At 50.7% G+C, this 16,551-nt stretch overlaps 1 protein-coding gene across 8 annotated transcripts in view; it reads right to left on the bottom strand.

The window, feature by feature from the left end:
- Nucleotides 1-10,826, bottom strand: part of SMOX (spermine oxidase) — a 35,060-nt gene extending 24,234 nt beyond the window's left edge. For 3 of the 8 annotated variants that reach the window (XM_019733802.2, XM_019733803.2, XM_019733799.2), the window contains exon 1: nt 10,610-10,826. The gene's annotated coding sequence lies outside the window, so the exon portion shown is untranslated. Of the gene's footprint in view, nt 1-4,182; nt 4,260-10,609 lie in introns of all 8 variants that reach the window. The other 5 variants (XM_074317229.1, XM_074317231.1, XM_074317232.1 and 2 more) reach the window with 5 other exon arrangements.
- Between the last annotated feature and the right edge of the window lie 5,725 nt (nt 10,827-16,551).

Genomic DNA, 16,551 nt, shown 5'->3' with positions numbered 1-16,551 from the left:
GCTCATCTCTTGCTCCCCAGCACTTACTCGGTTCTCAGGCCCCTATCAGCCTCCAGGAACAGCAGGCATGAGGAAAGCCCTGGCCTGCCACTTCTCCTGTCCCACCCCTCCCCACAGACTGACACTACACACTTTGTGCCAAGCACTTGGGGCTGCCCTGCATGACGTGTCCCCAAGCCTGGCTGCTCCACCAAAACCTAGGGCTGCCAAGGGGAGGCCACCTGCCTCCTGCTCAGGGTGATAGTGGGGTCGGCTTCAGGCCACCCGAGTCTCCCTGCCTCATGGGGACTGGCTCAAGGCTTGCCAGGCACTACACTATGCCAGGCCACAGCCCTCTGCCCTTGGCTTCATCCTCCATAAACAGGGACAGGGACAGTGGTCTAATTGCTGTGCCTGCACACACAAAAAAAATTCTAAGAGCAACTAACTCATACTTCCCTCTAGATTGTCACCTCTCTCAGTGGCCCAAGATTTTCCCCACCTGGTAACTTCAGGATGGTGTAACTGTGCTCCTCTAACAAATCCTACCGTGTTTCCCCGGAAATAAGACCGAACCAGAAAACAAGCCCTCGCATGATTTTTTAGGAGGACATCCCCTGAACATAAGCTCTAATGCATCTTTTGGAGCAAAATTTAATATGAGACCCAGTCTTATTTTCAGGGAAACACGGTAACACAGCATCTCCTAACAAAAGCTCACCCAATAAAGGCCTCTCCATAAAGTTCAACCCTGAAGCAGAACTCCAGCAAGAGCTGGAACCAAGTCTGAAAAGCCAATGGTGTTCATTTCAAAATGCACACGTGGGCCCTGACCCCACGATTTAATCTATAAAACACCTACAGTTAAGATACTGAGCCTGTACAATAAATATATTCTTCAAGTCCTTTTGTTTAGTTCACAGAGAGACTTAATAATTCGCCAGCTTTTGAAGTCAAGAAATGCTTGTTCTTACAATTTTATCATCGTTATCACTATTTTTCCCTGAGCACATCTGAGGTACAGAACAAAGTGCTTAGCATTTCACGTGGAATATATCAGTGAATCCTCATGTCAATACCCTCATCCTACAGAGGAGGAAACCGAGGTTCAGAGAGGTCCCATATCTGCCATCTGACATAAGGCGCTCCAAAATTCACTTAGTAAAATACTAAGCCTCAGACTTCACATTATTTTAAAACCAAGGAATGAGTTGAGTTCATTGTCTTGAGTTACTTTTTCAGATTAAGTCAAAAGTTTTCCATTCATAGTGTATGATTTTTTAAATCAATTTTTCCAAAATTTTCAAAGAGAGTAGAAAGGATCTGTATGTTTAACATTTAAAGGCCTCATTTAAAAATCTTTCCTCAGAATGTTCGCCCATTGATGGTCCTGAGTGTCTCTGCCTGAGTCATCTTAAAATCTAGCTGACTCAAGGTCTAGTTTTTTGCCAGTCCAAAAGCACCATCAGCACCTTCTCCCTGAGGTCAGGAGTTGGGCTGGGCTGGCTTGAGGGGGAAGTTCTGGTTGTGGTGGGGAGGCTCTGAGGGGTCTGTGAGGTGAAGAACAGGCCCCTGACGAGATATCCTAGAACTGGGGTTGGAGACCCAGTCATTCCATTCGTTGGCACTGCCAGTGTCCCCGTCTGTGAAATGGGGTAATAGCTCGGGCTCTATGGGGCCATAGTTCCTGAGGCAGGAACTATGGATCTGCCAAGGCTTGGCCCAAAAGTGGTAGAGAGTGGCTAGGTTCTTTGTTCTGTTTTCTAATAAATTACAGTTCATTTCCAAGTGCTTCTTCTCCTGGGCTTAAATCACACCTTCCTTAACACCCTCCTCCAAGAATTAGCTAGAAGATAAAAGAATCTGGACTGAGGGGGCATGGGGGCTGCACTCCCCAGCCCAGGACACCCTACTCTGGCTGACCCAAATGCTTTTTACTTCCTCCCCTGTCCTCCCAGCCTTTTTAGAGACAGCAGGAAAAGCCCTGGGCTCCAACTGTTTGAGGAAGAAAGAGGAAGAAAACGAGGAGGAGGGCGAAGGAGGACACGAGAGTGTCGTGTCGCTGTGCTGGGTAAGCAAGCTCACTGAGCATCCTCTGCCAGGGCCCTCCTGTCTGCCCAACTTTGAACCATGAAAGCAACTTCTCCTGGGTCACTGTTTGAAATGCCACACCCTGTCACCCCCACCTGAGCTGCTGAACAAAGAGTCCTCACACTTCAGAGGAAATGAGGTGTGGCAAGGGACAAGGCAGGGTGGACTCACTGAGGCCCTCAGCCACAGGGGAGGAGGTGGGGAAAGGAGCAGGGGCCCTGGAACTCCCCTCACCCCTTTCCTGCACTTGCAACACCCTGCCAGGAAGGCAACAGGATGAAATTCCCAACCTTTGGGAGAAAATGACTCAGAGCTCTGAGAATCTAAAGACAGGGGTCATATAAGCAACTCGACCCCGGCCAGTGCTTTGAGTTGTGAAGGGGCATAAACTATTCTATGAGGAAGGCCTAAGGGGGTCCTGCCCCCCAAACCACCATCACAGCCCTGCCAAGCTTCTCACTAAAGCGCTGCTCTCATCAAACCACTGCGACGCTCAAAAACCTTTGATGACTCCCCATGGCCTAATGAATGAAGGTAGATCCCTGACACCTCCTCCCTGCCCTCAGTCTCTCTGTCTCCTACACCCCACATGATGCTCTGAAATCCACACTCAGACGAGGCCCACAGAGGCCAGAGTGGCCTGAGAAATTACTTCATTCTGCCCAAATCTCCTGATCTGCCAGCCATTCCTCCCCTCGCCCACACTTTTCTTCTCCTCTCCAGAAGCTAACTCTTCTGGTCTAATTAGGACCCACCTCAAGCCTCATCATGCTCTCGGCTGGCTTTTGTGCCTCTCATGATTCTGACCACTGTCCCGTTCCCTGGGTCCCTCCTGGAGACACTACCTGCAGCCATGTCAGTCACACTAAGAGCAGCCAATAGAGATATTCGATATCACAATGACCCTACGAGGGAAATAATGTTATTCCCACAGTACAAATGAGGAAACTGAGGCACTGAGAGGTCACAACCCTGCTCTCCGAGATGAACAGCTGGGAGAGAATTTGTAGAGCAAGGAGATGGTAGGAGTGGTGGGGTGGGAGGCACTCCCAGAATCCCAAAGACCAGGGCCTGGTTACCATTGAGTCTTAGGCACCAGACAGGTCCTCTGAGGTCCCTTCCTCACCCACCCAGTGAAGCCGAACGGTTGCCACAAGAACCCAGGGCTGGCTCTGGGCCCCAGTCCTCTCCAGGCTGTCCCTCCCTCTGCAGTGCCCTTTTCTTCCACTGACCCTCCAAATGGTACCCATCCTACCAAGTCCACCTCCCCCAAGAAGCTATCCATCCACCTTCCCTTCCTTCCCTGGCACTTCTGGGCCCACCCATCACTCATTTGTGGTCTTTTGTGGGGCAGCATCCTTCCACATCAACTCTTCCCCCCGGGTGTTTTCCTGGTCAGTGGGATATTATTAGGAAATATTTAAAAAAAGAAAAAAATATCTCTATCGTCAAATCAATTTGGGAAACATCAAATAATTTCTTTTCTGCAGGACTTGTCAGAGCCTTTAATTCTCTTAAAAGCATTTTGAATCTCCCACCCAGCAGTGGAGTGAATTTCCCAGTTCCTATCCTTATTTGTTCTCTGAACCCTTGAGGTTTCTCAGAACAGTCTTTGAGAAATGCCACACAGGCAGGCACTGGGCCCTGCGGACCTTTTATAAGGTATGTGGTACATTTGGGGAACTTAGCCTGAGAGTCCCTCTTGGCACTGCCCAGGGCTGCAGAACCTTTGCCTTCGTGTCTGCCCTTCCCACTTTCCTTTGGGCGAGATGACTGCCGACTATCTTGCCAATGTCTAGAGGGACCTCATCTCTCCAGTGCCCTCAGATACCACTCCCCAGGCTATGCTGAGCCCAGAGAACGAGGGACCTTCGGAGACCCCAAAGCAAGCTAGACAGTTCTTCCATGCAAATTGCTCATTCTACTCTATCATTAGCATTCAAGTTTTAATAGTAAACCAAAATTAAAGAGTATTAAGCTGCCATTCTGGGAAGAAGCAGTGCCCCACCCCACCCCAACAAACCCTATGACCCTCTCCCCTCCTCCCCAGGTCAAGGACTAAATCCCTCAATTTATAGGAAACTGTGGCCTAAGCAGGGAGCAGTCACTTGCCTGTAGTGGCCCAGCCAGAGGCAGAGCAGAGAGAAGCATCTGGGCCTTCCCACGTCCAGGTGTACGAGGGACGGGTCCTGGTGGGAGAAGATCCCAACAGTGGCTCAGGTAACCATCGGCAGTGGCTACAAGGACTCACACAGGCTGGGGTAAAGGACGCCGGGTACAGCTCAGCGGCTGAGTAGAATCTGGGGGCTTTTAGAAGATGGCATGTCGGGCTGAAGTCAGCTGTTTACCCAATCTCCCTGGCCCCACCGTGAATGGCTAGAGGAAGAGTGCTCACCCCAGATCAGCTACCCACAGGGCTGGGTTCAGCTGTGGGCAAAGATAAGATGCCCTATGTGCCTCCTGCCTGTCATCCTGCCCTGGGGCCGTTACCTAAGATACCCTCCCATTATCTTGTGAGTTCCTCACAGTCAGGTGCCCCGGAAATCAAGCCTGTGTCCTGGCCTGAGACCCAAGGCCCCAGAGACCCCTCACCTAGCCCCACCTACCAGTAGAGCAGCCCCCTGCTTCCCACACCCTCTACACACTCCCCTCTGCCCTGCTCCCACCTCAGGTCCAACACAAGAAGTCCGTGCACCTCCCCAAACACAGTCCATAGGAGCCAGGACAGGCCTCTTTGCCTGTTCCAGGTCCCACCCGACCTGCACTTGCCTGGCCCTCAAGTTGCCAGCCTTAACCCTTGCTACACAAAGAAGGCCCGTGGGCCAGCAACATCGCACCACCCGGATCTTGTTAGAAATGCAGAGTCTCAGGCCCCACCCTAGACCTGCTGAACTAGAATCTGCATTTTAACAAGCTGCCTAGGTCATCCCTGTGTATGTTCGAGTTTGAGAAGCACTTTTATAGGCCACTGTTCCAATCAAGTCATTGCACCCGGAGCCTATAACCTTCAATGGCTCCCTGGTGCCTAGTGAATCAAGTCCAGACTCAGCAGCTTAGCAGTCAAGGCCTTCCCCAGCCTGGCTTTAACCCACTTCTTCAGGCTTGGGCTTCCCCTCTGTCTTGGGAATGTCATCATCACCACAGTCAGCCAAAGCCACCCAAGACTTCAGGACCCTCTAAAAGCACTACCTCCTCCTCCAGGACGCTGGTCTGAACTGCACCTTATCATATCACACCCAGCATGGCTCACTCTTATTTCTTAGAGAGTGAGGATCCTGTCCTGTGTTCCCAGTGGCTGTGAGTACCAAGCCAGGGCACTAGAGATGCCAAATGATGACCAAAGGTAACAAGGCCCAGCATCCAGTTGTCAAGAAGCCCACCCTCCGCTCTAGCCTGCCAGCTTCTGGCTCTGCCACAATCTTCACCTCAAACCAGCAGACAGAGACTTGGGCAGCGTGGCTAAGCCTCCTGCATACTCCCTGCCAGACCCATGCACCAGTTGAGCTTCCAGCAGCAATGTCCTTACTCTGTGCCTCAGTTTCCCAAAATGCAGAGGAGAAGCCACCAACTCTGCCTCCCTCTTTTCCTGGAGGGCTGGCAGAATCTGTCAAGATAGAAAAGCAGATCCCTTAAACTCTAGGGTTCAGAATTTGGAACAAAGAGATTCCATCCTTGTGTGTTCAGCAAATCCTCACTCGGCCAGCCAGCCAGGCCCCTGGGAGCCCAAGTCACCTGCCCAGAGGCATTCTCATGACCAAACAGGAAAGCCTCGCAGGACAGGGCTGCCACACCTTCCTCTTGGCTCCCTCCTTCCTGGCCCCGTTCCTCAGGGCTGGTGTCCCATGGGAAGTCCTTCACACTGGGTCTGTAAGAAGACACTCAAGCACGTAACCTTAAGGAGTTCCCAGCTTCCACAACCTCTGGGGAAAAAGGGAAAAAAGCCTCTCTAATCCCATTTTACAGACAGACTAAAAGAGGTAAGGACAGGGCCACCAGTGAAGTACATTAAGCTCTCAGCAGGTCCCATTTCTCTGTTCCCCTAGCTCAGCTCCCACATTCAACCCAACCCCACCCTGACCCCCATCCAGGCTTCCCAAGGCCAAGTGTGAAATTCAACCTCACGATATCCTAGATGGAATCCAAAACAGGCCAGTTTATCTGCAGAGCTCCTACCTGACCTCCCTGGCTCTCTGGAGGGAGATAAAGAGAGAAGTGAGGCAACGCTAAACCCAGAGGGGTGACATTCTACTGTTTCCCCGAAAATAAGACCTAGCCGGACAATGAGCTCTAATGCGTCTTTTGGAGCAAAAATTAATATAAGACCTAGTCTTATTTTAGTATAAGACCCAGTCAATATAATATAATATAATATAATATAATATAATATAATATAATATAATATAATATAATATAATATAATATATTAATTTTTGCTCCAAAAGACGCATTAGAGCTGATTGGCTAGGTCTTATTTTCAGGGAAACACGGTAATGGTAGCATCTCAAGCAGAGAGTTGTTTTGTACCAGAAGCAGTTGACCTCCCCAGCACCCTGAAATCACAATGTGCATAACACCCAACTACTCGGCCTGGGCCTACGGCCCTCCTGGAAGAAAAGGTAGTACATGAAGCAGAGAAACTCAGCTGCCCACTCTGAGCAAGGACCCCTTCTATTTTAGAGGGCATGACTTCTTTCCTACCTCCCCAGTCCCCAAGGCCAGGCACCTCAGGAAGTCTGGGAAACCCACTTGTTTGTTAAGACGACTTCAGCTGGGCCGTATCTGAGAGGCACGAGAGTCATAGTAGAGTGAGGTGCTTTAGAGCTTGGATTCTGGAGCCAGATTGAGTGGGTTCAAATCCTCGCTCTGTCGCTACTGTGTTGGATTACTGTGCTTCAGTTTTCCCGTCTGTTAAATGGGAATAAGACCTACCCTAGAGAACTATTAAGATGATTAAAGCAGTTAATACTTGCACAGTCCTTAGAACATTGTCTGGCACCCACTGAATAGATGAGGGCCCTGGCCCAGCCTCTTGGCCTCTGCCTGCTTTCTCCCACCCAGGATACCCTCCTTGTTCCCACCTGTCCGAGCTCAAAGACTTTCCTAGGCATGCCAGCCCAATTTTAGATCTGGACCTCCATCCCCTAGTTTCAGTGCTCACCTCACAATGTCATCTTGGTCCATCACCAGTCTGCCTGGCCAGCACCCAGTTCCCCTCCCTCCCAGATCTGAGGTCTCCTGGCTCTCAGCCCTCCATTCTGAGAGCACCAGCCACACAATTCAATTCTCAGCTGGTTCCTCTATGCAAAGAGGAGAGCTGTAGGTAGAAAGACAAGGGTCTATAGAGAGATACCCAGCCCCAGCTTCTTCCTCCCTTTCAACTCCCTGTCCCCCAAGGCTAGGCACCCAGCAGTCACCCAAGAGAGTAGCTTGAAATAAATCCCCAACTGCCCGGGCCGCTCTCATCTCCTGAGTTAGCGAACACACACACCCCTCTGTTAACCCAGCCTGGATTTCCACCAAAGAAAGCAAAGGAAGTCATTTATTCCCAACCCATAGCTACCCACACCACTCCACATCCCCCAGGCCCCCAATTTCCCCCTAGGCATATAGGCCTGCCTTCAAGACACTTGTACCTTCTTCACTTCCCTTTTCCACACCCGACTGGCCCCCTCAGATTCTTGCATCCATTTGCACAACTGCTTTTGTGGAAAAAAAATTAAAATCCTCATTGTCACTTGAGGTTTAAAGGGGACTCCTGAGCTGATGGCAATACCCACCTCTTTCTGCCCAGCCCAGCCCAGCCCAGACCTTCCTACCTGGCGCAAGATTTCCTGAGCAGCAGCTACATGCCAGGTACTGTGTTAGATGCTCCAGATACAGCAGTGGGCCGTTTGGTCAAGGTTCTAACCCTTGAGAAGCCGGACGAAGTAAAACAACAACTATAACAAATGGTTACGGACTGTGATAAATATAAGGAAGAAAGTAAAGCAGGTGCTGTGATGAATTACAGGACAGAGAGGGACCCTCTACCAAGACTGGGAAGGCATATGAGAAAGGCATATTTAAGGTGAGACCTGCAAAATAAGGAGGAGCCAAGCTAGCCCAGTAGAAAACTCTGGAAGAACATTCTTCGCAGAGAAAATAGCACAAGCAAAGGCCCTAGGGCAGGAAAAGTCTTTGAAAGTTCAAAGGCAAAGTGATTCAGGTGTGGCTGACAGGAAGAATGCAAAGGGACAAGGCTGGAGAAGGTCAAAAGGGCCCAGATCATGGAGGGTCTGAGAGGCCATGGGAAAGTTTTGAAATTTTATTCCAAGTGCAACAGAGAGTTATGGAGGGCTATTTAGAGGAATGAGATTATCTAATCAATATTTTCCTAAATACTTCTCTGTTGAAATGGATTAGAGGAGGGCAAGTGCGGACTTAGGGAAAGCAGACAGCAACTACTACAGCATTCAGGCAAGACATAAAAGGTAGCTTGGCCTGTGGCAGTAGCCGAGGGCGGTAGAAGTGGAGTCAGAGTTTGATGAACAGGCCTGAGATAGATTTTGCAGAAAGAACCAAAAGGATTTGCCGTTGGACTGGATGTGGGGAGGGAGACAAAGCGGGGAGCTGATGCCACCTTGTTTCCTGTCTTTAAAGCTGGGTGGGTTTACTGAGATGAGAAGGCCTGAGGAGGGTCATGTTTGAGGAGTGCAGTCAGGCTTCTGTTTCAACTGTGTGAAGTTTTTCATACCTCTGACACATCCAGGACACCATAAATCATCAGATGGGTGGTTGGATAGAGAGGCTAGGGATAAAATTTGCTACTTAAAATCATGAGAATGAAAATGATGTACATTTAGGATCTGTATTGTTGTAAATGAATGCTTGGTTTTAAAAATCCTAAGAAAGAATGAGAACATGGTGGGGTATGTAAGAGAAGGGAGCCAGGAGAGAGGAGGGGGCTGAGGAGAGAGCCCTGAGAGCCCCCAACATTTGGAGCTGAGTGAAGTTGTCCCCAAAGAGGACTAAGAAAGAACTAGCCAGGGAAAGAGAAGAAAACCAGGAAAAGCCAAGGGAGATTATTGGTTCTAGAAGAAGAGAATGACCAACAAGACAAAGGGAGGTCAAGGAAGACGTGGTGGGGGTGGGAAGAGAATCACTCGAGACCTTGACTGGGGCAGTTTCAGTGAAGTGGTGGGACAGAAGCCAGGTCAAGTAGGCTGAGGAACCAAAGGGATGTGCTTCCGAGGAGCAAGTCCAGACAGCTCTCTGGAGAAGCTTTGCTGTGAGGAGTGGAGAAGTGGGTCTGTTGCTGGAGGAGAATGAGGAACGAAGGCAAAAAGGGGACTATGAAATGGGGGTGGGGATGGAGGAGGGCGCCAAAGTATGTTCTTATACTGTTGTGAATGATTAAGGGGGAAAGAAGCCACTTCTCACACTAGAGAGAGAAGTAACTGAAGAAAGGGGGATTTGGAGCGGACCACGTTGGGGCCCAAGTGGAGGCATGGGCCTGTGGCAGGAATTGGGATGCTTCCTACCCCTAACAAGGGAGAAGAAGAGAGGAAGGGGGGCCAAGGAGGCAGACTGCAAATGTGAGGCCTTCACTGTACACATTTTCAGATGCACGCCTACACCCTCCATTCGTGCCCACTCCAGTGACCCCTGAGGCACCTGCCTTGTTTCACTGCTTGGACAAGTGGCCCTCCCACGGGCTGGCATGGGATGTGCCAGCACCAGCAGGTTCTGCAAACAACCTGTGGACACATCTTACCATACGGTCCAGCCACTGTGCTTACCTCATCAGGCGGTGCCCCATCCTGGTGCAAGCTAGGAAGGGGTCCACGGGACCCTCACCCGCTCCATCAGGGCCTCAGCCCCCAACTCAGAGCAGTGACCTCCCTCAGCCCCTCCCCCAAAGTGAGCTCTCAACACACTATCCCTTTCCGAGTGTGGCTATCACCAAGCCTGGCGCAGCCCGTGAGCCCTTAGTTGGCCCATTGGAGAGAGCTGCTCCCCACCCCAGCGCCCGCGAGGAGACCACCCGTACGTCCGGAGGGAGGGCGGCCCAGCCTCAACCCGTGTCCCAGCCGTCGCCCCGCAGCCTTCTCTTCTCTCCCCAGCGCCCACCCTCTGGACCGCCCGAGTCGTCGCGGGGCGTCGGCGCCCGGCTTTGTCTGCGCCCACGGAGCGCGCCTGCCGAGCGCCCGGGGCGCTCCCCAGCCGCACGTAGCTCGCAGGGGCCGGCCTGCCCTCCACCCCGGCGCGCTGCCCGGGCTCGCGCAGCCCCCTCCCGAGATCACGGTCCCTGGGGCCCGACCACCGCCTCCCCCGACGCCGGCGAGGTGGGCGCGGCGCCCACAGCTCTCCGCAAGCCTCGGGGAACGCCGCGCACCTAGCCCTCCGGCCCCAGCGCCGCGCTGGCTGCCGGAGCTCCGGGCCGGCGGAGCCTTCGGGGCTGCTCCGGGGCCCTCACCCCGCGTAACTGCCGCAGACCCTGCCGACCCCCCAACGAGGGCCGGGCGCCGGGGGCTGGGGCCGGAGAGCCGGCGCGCCGTACCTTTCCCTGCTGAGCCCGGGAAGTGAGTCTGCCGCGAGCGGCGCTCCAGCCTCGGCCTCCTCCGCCTCCCCTCCTTCTTCAACCGCCTGGCTTCCTCCTCCAGCCGCCACCGGGACCGTAGGGGCCCAAGCCAGCCGCCGCGGCCTGTGTGGGGCCCCGCTCCGCCTAGTGTCCCCAGCCCACCCCGCCCGGTCCGCTCCGGCCCGGCCCCCGCTCCGCCTCGGGGCGGGAACGCACCCAGCTCCTCCCCGGGCCCGCCCCGCCGGAGGCGGGGAAGCTGGTGGCCGCCGGGACCGAGGACCATGGTGCCCCGGCCTCGGATCCCCAGCCTGGCGCTTCCCACCAGGGCCCCACAGCCCTCTACTGCAGTCAAGCTGAGCGCCAAACGTCCCCACCCATCCTGGAAAGAAAAGGAGCGGACCCAGCCCTGCCCACCCTGTGCTGGGCAAAACATAAGGTCGAGCTTTCCTGCCAGGCATCCAACAGAGCTAGGACGGGGGCCTCAGTTTACCCGCAGAGTTTGGAATCGCCCTTTCGAAAGGAAGGGGCGCACCTCTCTCGTCCCAGAGTTGTCTTCACTCCCTCAGACCAGGGTTTGGGGCCACCGCCAATCTCATTTTCTCCCCAACAGCGCTGCCGTATCCACCACCCGGCCCCCTAGCCTCCTAGAATCAATCTCAGACCCGCAACAGCAGGGGGTAGGGGGGCACTCAAATCGCCACAGCCTGTCTCTTCGCGGCCCACGGGCTGTCAGTGGAAATAGCCTCTTTAAGAAAATATCTTTCACTGGCACCCACTGCCTCATCCTCGAATAAAAACCGAAGCAAATACAAGTGCGAGGGTCACTTTCTTTTCCTTAAAAAAAAAAAAGATCAATAATAAAAATTATTTGTTTTCGGTTTGAGGTTCTGCAAGCACTGCTCTGGTCCCTGTACAGTTTTTCATTTGTTCTAGTTTAAGGGTGTAAAGGGAGGGAGCCCTTGGTCTCTGACAATTGCCTTCTATTTAACCCTGTAAGCATCTCCAGGGCTTCCTGGGGCTGATAGAGACCCAGTTCTAGGAGTGCAAGTGTTCAGTGGAAGCCAGGCCCTTGCCCTGAACTGTCTTTCAGGCTGAGGAAAGTGCCTCACCTAACCCAGACTCCACAGGGGACCCACAGGCCCCAGGACAGAGCATAGGTCCTCATGGGTCCTGAGACCAGGAGGACAGAGGCGTCCCAGCAGTACTGGAATTTGAAGCTCCCCTGCAGAAGGGACCCACTTGGGTTCAGGTGTTGGAAAATTTTCCCCAGGCAAACGTAAGGGAATTTACACATGAGGCTTCTCGTGGGCAGCAGCAAAATGACATGGATATTCTCTGGGCAACATGGCAGGCCCTAAGAATTATATATAGAATGGGGCAGAAAAGATAAGGGTACTGATACGTGACTCGCTCCAGACAGTGGGAAAAGCCTTATGTGCTTGGTAGGGCAAAGGCCTGTTCCAGGGCCAGCACATCTGGGGCATAGAGGAAGGGGAGAGCTCTCTGAGGGGATTTTTAGGAAGCACTTCCTGTTTTAGCCCAGATCTATCTGGTGGGTCTGGCAGCAGTCACATCACAGAACAGTTTCTCCTCCACAATAGGCTGTAGGGCACGTGTATGGTGAATTCCAGTTGAGATTTCTTCTCAGCAGAAAAAGGCCTTGTCATTGTCCGAACTATTCCCTCCACCTAGAAGCCTTCCTCCCTGCTCCTGACAAGCCCATGTATTCCCTTGGAGTTAAATGTCACACCCTCCTCTGTGAATCCTTCCCCGTCACCAAGGAAAGCAAAATGTCTATGAGTGGGCTCTCAGGATTACATTTCCAGGGTTTGAATTCTGCTTCTACGTGCCTTCCCTGTGCTTCAGTTTCCGTATCTGTAAAATGGGGTTAATAAGTAGTACCTACTCCAAAGAGTTGTGAATATTAAATAAGAACATCATTATGAACTTGATGGATTACAAATGATGGGAAACGACTCACGTTGTCTTGGTGTGAGCAAACAGGAATTTTATATGCTCACAGAAGCAAAAACTCCAATGGTATGACAGATCCTGGTATCAAGAGGCTCAAAAAATACCAAGACGTAGTCTTCCTCTCCTCATCTCTTATCTCTGTTTCTTGCAGCAGCAAGATGGCTGCAAGCAGCTCCATCTTCACAGCCCAAGTCCACATTTCTTTCAGTTGTCTGAGCAAAAAGCCAAGGTTATACCAAGTTGGCTCTGACTGGATCACATATCATTGTTTGGGCCTAAATCACATGCCCAACCCTGACGTCAATCCCATCCACACCACAGCAATGGAGAGTGAAGAAGGCTGGTATCAGGGTACTGTGTACAATCAGAAGGTGAGTGGACCCAGAGCTGTGTGCCAAACAAACAGTAAGTTCACAAAAAATACATAGGCCATTGTTGGGGACCTTCGTCGTGTTTCAGGGATGCCCAGTATCTTTGGAACATCCTTCTTTCTTGGGAGAACTTTCAACAGTGACAGAGGTGCTGGAGTACTTGCCAAAATACATTTCAGTTGTCCATTGTTACCCAACAAACAACCCTCAAAACTTAGTAGCTTAAAACAACAATGATTTCTTATTTCTCACAACTCTTTGGGTTGATTGGACTCAGCTAGACGGTTCTTCTGCTGTATGTGACGTTGACTAAGGACAACAACTGGAAGCTTGGCTGGGCATGGAATAGTCCAAATGGATTCTCTCTGCATGTGACTCTCCAACAGGATGACCTAGACTTCTTACTACATGGCAGCCTGGCTTCCTGGAGGGTAAAGTTGGAAGCTGCTAGGCATCTTAAACCTAAGCCCAGAACTGCCAATACATGATTTCTGCCACATACTATAGGCTAAAGAAAGTCACAAAGCCAGCTTAGATTTAAGGAGAGGGTGAATTGACTCCACCTCTTGTTAGGAAGAGTGGAGTGTGGTATTAGTTTGCTAGGGCCGCTACAACAAAGTCCCATAAACTGGGTGGCTTAATCAACAGTAATGTACTGTCTCACAGTTCTGGAGGCTGGAAATCCAAGGTCAACGTGTCATCTGGGGTTTTTCTTCCTGTGAGGGAGAATCTGTTCCATTCCTCTCTCCTGGCTCTGGTGGTTTCCTGGCAATCTTTGGTGTCCATTGGCTTGTCGATGCATCACCCCAATTTCTGCCTTCATCCCTTCATCTTCACATGAGTTCTCCCTGTGTGCAAGTCCTTATCTCTATGTCCAAATTTCCCTTTTTTTAAGGCCCACCAGTGGATTAGGGCCCACCCTAATGACTTCATTTTAACTTGATTACCTCTATAAAGACCCTTTCTCCAAATAAGGTCATATGTTGAGGTACTGGGGGTTAGGACTCCAACATAGTCAACCTACCTATGCGGGGGAGGGGAGGCAGCCATGATTCAACCTATAACAAATTAACATACAGGAAAGGAGGGACTCCTTGTTAGCCATCTACCACAAAGTAGAAACACCAAAGAATATCTCCCTCTTATTCTTAAGAACAGACTCGTGAGGTAGGCAGGTTCAACTAGGTCCCCAAATTTAAACGCTTCTTACAAATCACATTGCCAGCATCAGCAGCCTTGGGTGAAACCTGTTTTCCTATCCCCTCAAGGGACCCTTTGGAGCCTGATTGGTGCAAAATTGATTAGAGCTAAAACAGTCCTTCATTGTTTCCTCCCAGAACAACAAGGAGGGAAAGGTCAGGCTCAGGCACCTGACAAGCTGTGAGGCCTTGAGCAAGTTTGGCAGATTCCCTTTCGTCATCCTTAAAACAGGGGTAAAGATAAAAAACCTACCACTCAGGATTGCGATGAAGGTTAAAAAGAATACAGTGTGTGGAAAATGATGTCTAAACCGTCATGCCCCCTCTAGATGTAATTATTAGCATCAGTCTCTGCTACATCAGTATAGTTGACTTAGATCCCATTTTTCTGTTAAAATATTAGGAAAGCACTAATCACATTCAGACTTCTCATGTGTGGAACACTTCACAGTTTACAAAGCACTTCCATAATCTCCGTCACAAGAAGCTGGGTTGCCCTATGCTATGAGGGCAGAGTAACAAATAAGGACTTTAAGAAGTGTATTAGTTATAGTAATGCGGTAACAAAGAGATCCAAGAATACAGTGGTTCAAACATCATAGAAATTCATACCTTACCCACACAATAAAGAGGCGTTCTCATTTGATAATGGCTTTCCTCCATATTCAGTGATCTAGGTTCATTCCAACCTGTGCCTCCAGCAACCATTAGGGTCTGTAGTTATTGGAAAGCCAGCAGCATTGGGAAGCCTCAACTTGAAAAATGACATTATTTCTACTCACATATCATTGGCCAAAACCAGTCACGTAATCATACCTTACTACAAGAAAGGCTGGGAAATGTGTTCTAGCTATGAACACAGGAAAGGTAGGAAAGTGATTTGGGAGTAATAGGCTGCAGTCTCTGCCATGAGAGAGTTTATAAAGAAGTTCTAGAAGGAATGGGTCATATATCCCCAAGGAAGTGTTCCTGGTGGGAGGATGTAGTACGTTGACCTACTGGCCACAACGCTTCACTTCTCTGTGTAGCATTTTGCATCCATATTCTTACCATGGACTCAGAGACATGGAGTATGTTTTCCCACCTACTGATGTTGGGCCCGACCATGTGATTTCCTCTGGCCAATGAAATGGAGAAGTGGGAGTGTGTCCATTTTGAGCCTCAGTTTTGAGAGTTCCTGCACATTTCCACTTCCTTATTTTGCTTTTGCCATCTCCATTAGAAATGCTCCCCTAGATAGCTGCTGCCCTTCAGCCTGGAGCTATAGAATGAACACATGAGGAGCAGCCCAGAGTTCAACCCAGCACCTAGAGCCAAACTCACCCAGACCATTAACTTAAAGACCCTACCTGATCCCAGTCTAGATCAGCCAACACCCACCCACCCTGTAAGCACATGAGGTCAGCAGAGCCATCCCAGCCAAACCACACACACGAGAAATAAATACTGATTGTTGTATGCCAGCCACTGAGGTTTCACGGTTGTTACAAAGCACTGTTGTGACAACTTCTGACAGATAAAGACAAATAAAAAGTATCCTCGCTCACCCAGTGTTTTCATAAGTTATGTCAATTCCATCTGATTGAAGAAAGAGGTAGGAAACAAGAGAGTACATAGCTCAAAACCAGGCCTGCGTGGCCATGCAGTAAATAAAGATTGCATCTGAAGTCAAGGCCACACTGTATACTCCCTCTAGTTCCTCTCCACATATCCTGACGGGTGTGCTTACGTTTCTCCACCAGGACAGGACTCCCTGATCTTCAGCCAACATCCTTGGTTGCTGTATGGCTGTCCTGATGGAACAAATGATGTATTGGTGAAAAGACACTAACAGACCCAAACAAAGGATACAAGTTCCAGTACTATGGGCAGGGCTCCAACTTCATATGCCCAGGAATGGGAGATACTATAGCAAGCTTGATGGAGAGATAGCACCCGTGGCCTTCAGGACCCCAGTGAATAGGCCAGCTCCTGCTGAGACTACCCCATCAAGGTGAGGCTCCTGACTGGTGCACTAAAGCGAGTCTTCTCAACCGCTGATGAAGCACCTGGGGACCTTGTTGGAAGGCAGGTTCTGATTCAGCAGGTGGGGCCTAAGATTCTGCATTTCTTACCAGCCCCCAGGGATGGCTAATGCCACTGGTCCTCAGGCCAGAGTTTGGGTAGCAAAGCTGTGACATCAACCTCAGCTGCACATTGGAATAAACTGGGAAGCTTTAAAAGGCACTGCCACCCTCAAAATTTCTGATGCAGAGGGTCTGGGGTGCCACCTGGCCTCCTAGTTATTCCAACATGTAGCTACTGTTCTGAAAACACCCTTTGCTGTTTTCAGGAGTTTGTACCCTCCTGCCTCTTCCCCACTTTTCCAGAGGCTCTG

This window comes from Rhinolophus sinicus, linkage group LG13 (genome assembly GCF_036562045.2).
Source record: "Rhinolophus sinicus isolate RSC01 linkage group LG13, ASM3656204v1, whole genome shotgun sequence".
Classification (NCBI taxonomy): domain Eukaryota; kingdom Metazoa; phylum Chordata; class Mammalia; order Chiroptera; family Rhinolophidae; genus Rhinolophus; species Rhinolophus sinicus.
Note: the sequence above shows the minus strand (reverse complement) of the source record. Positions and strands in the feature narration are given on the sequence as shown.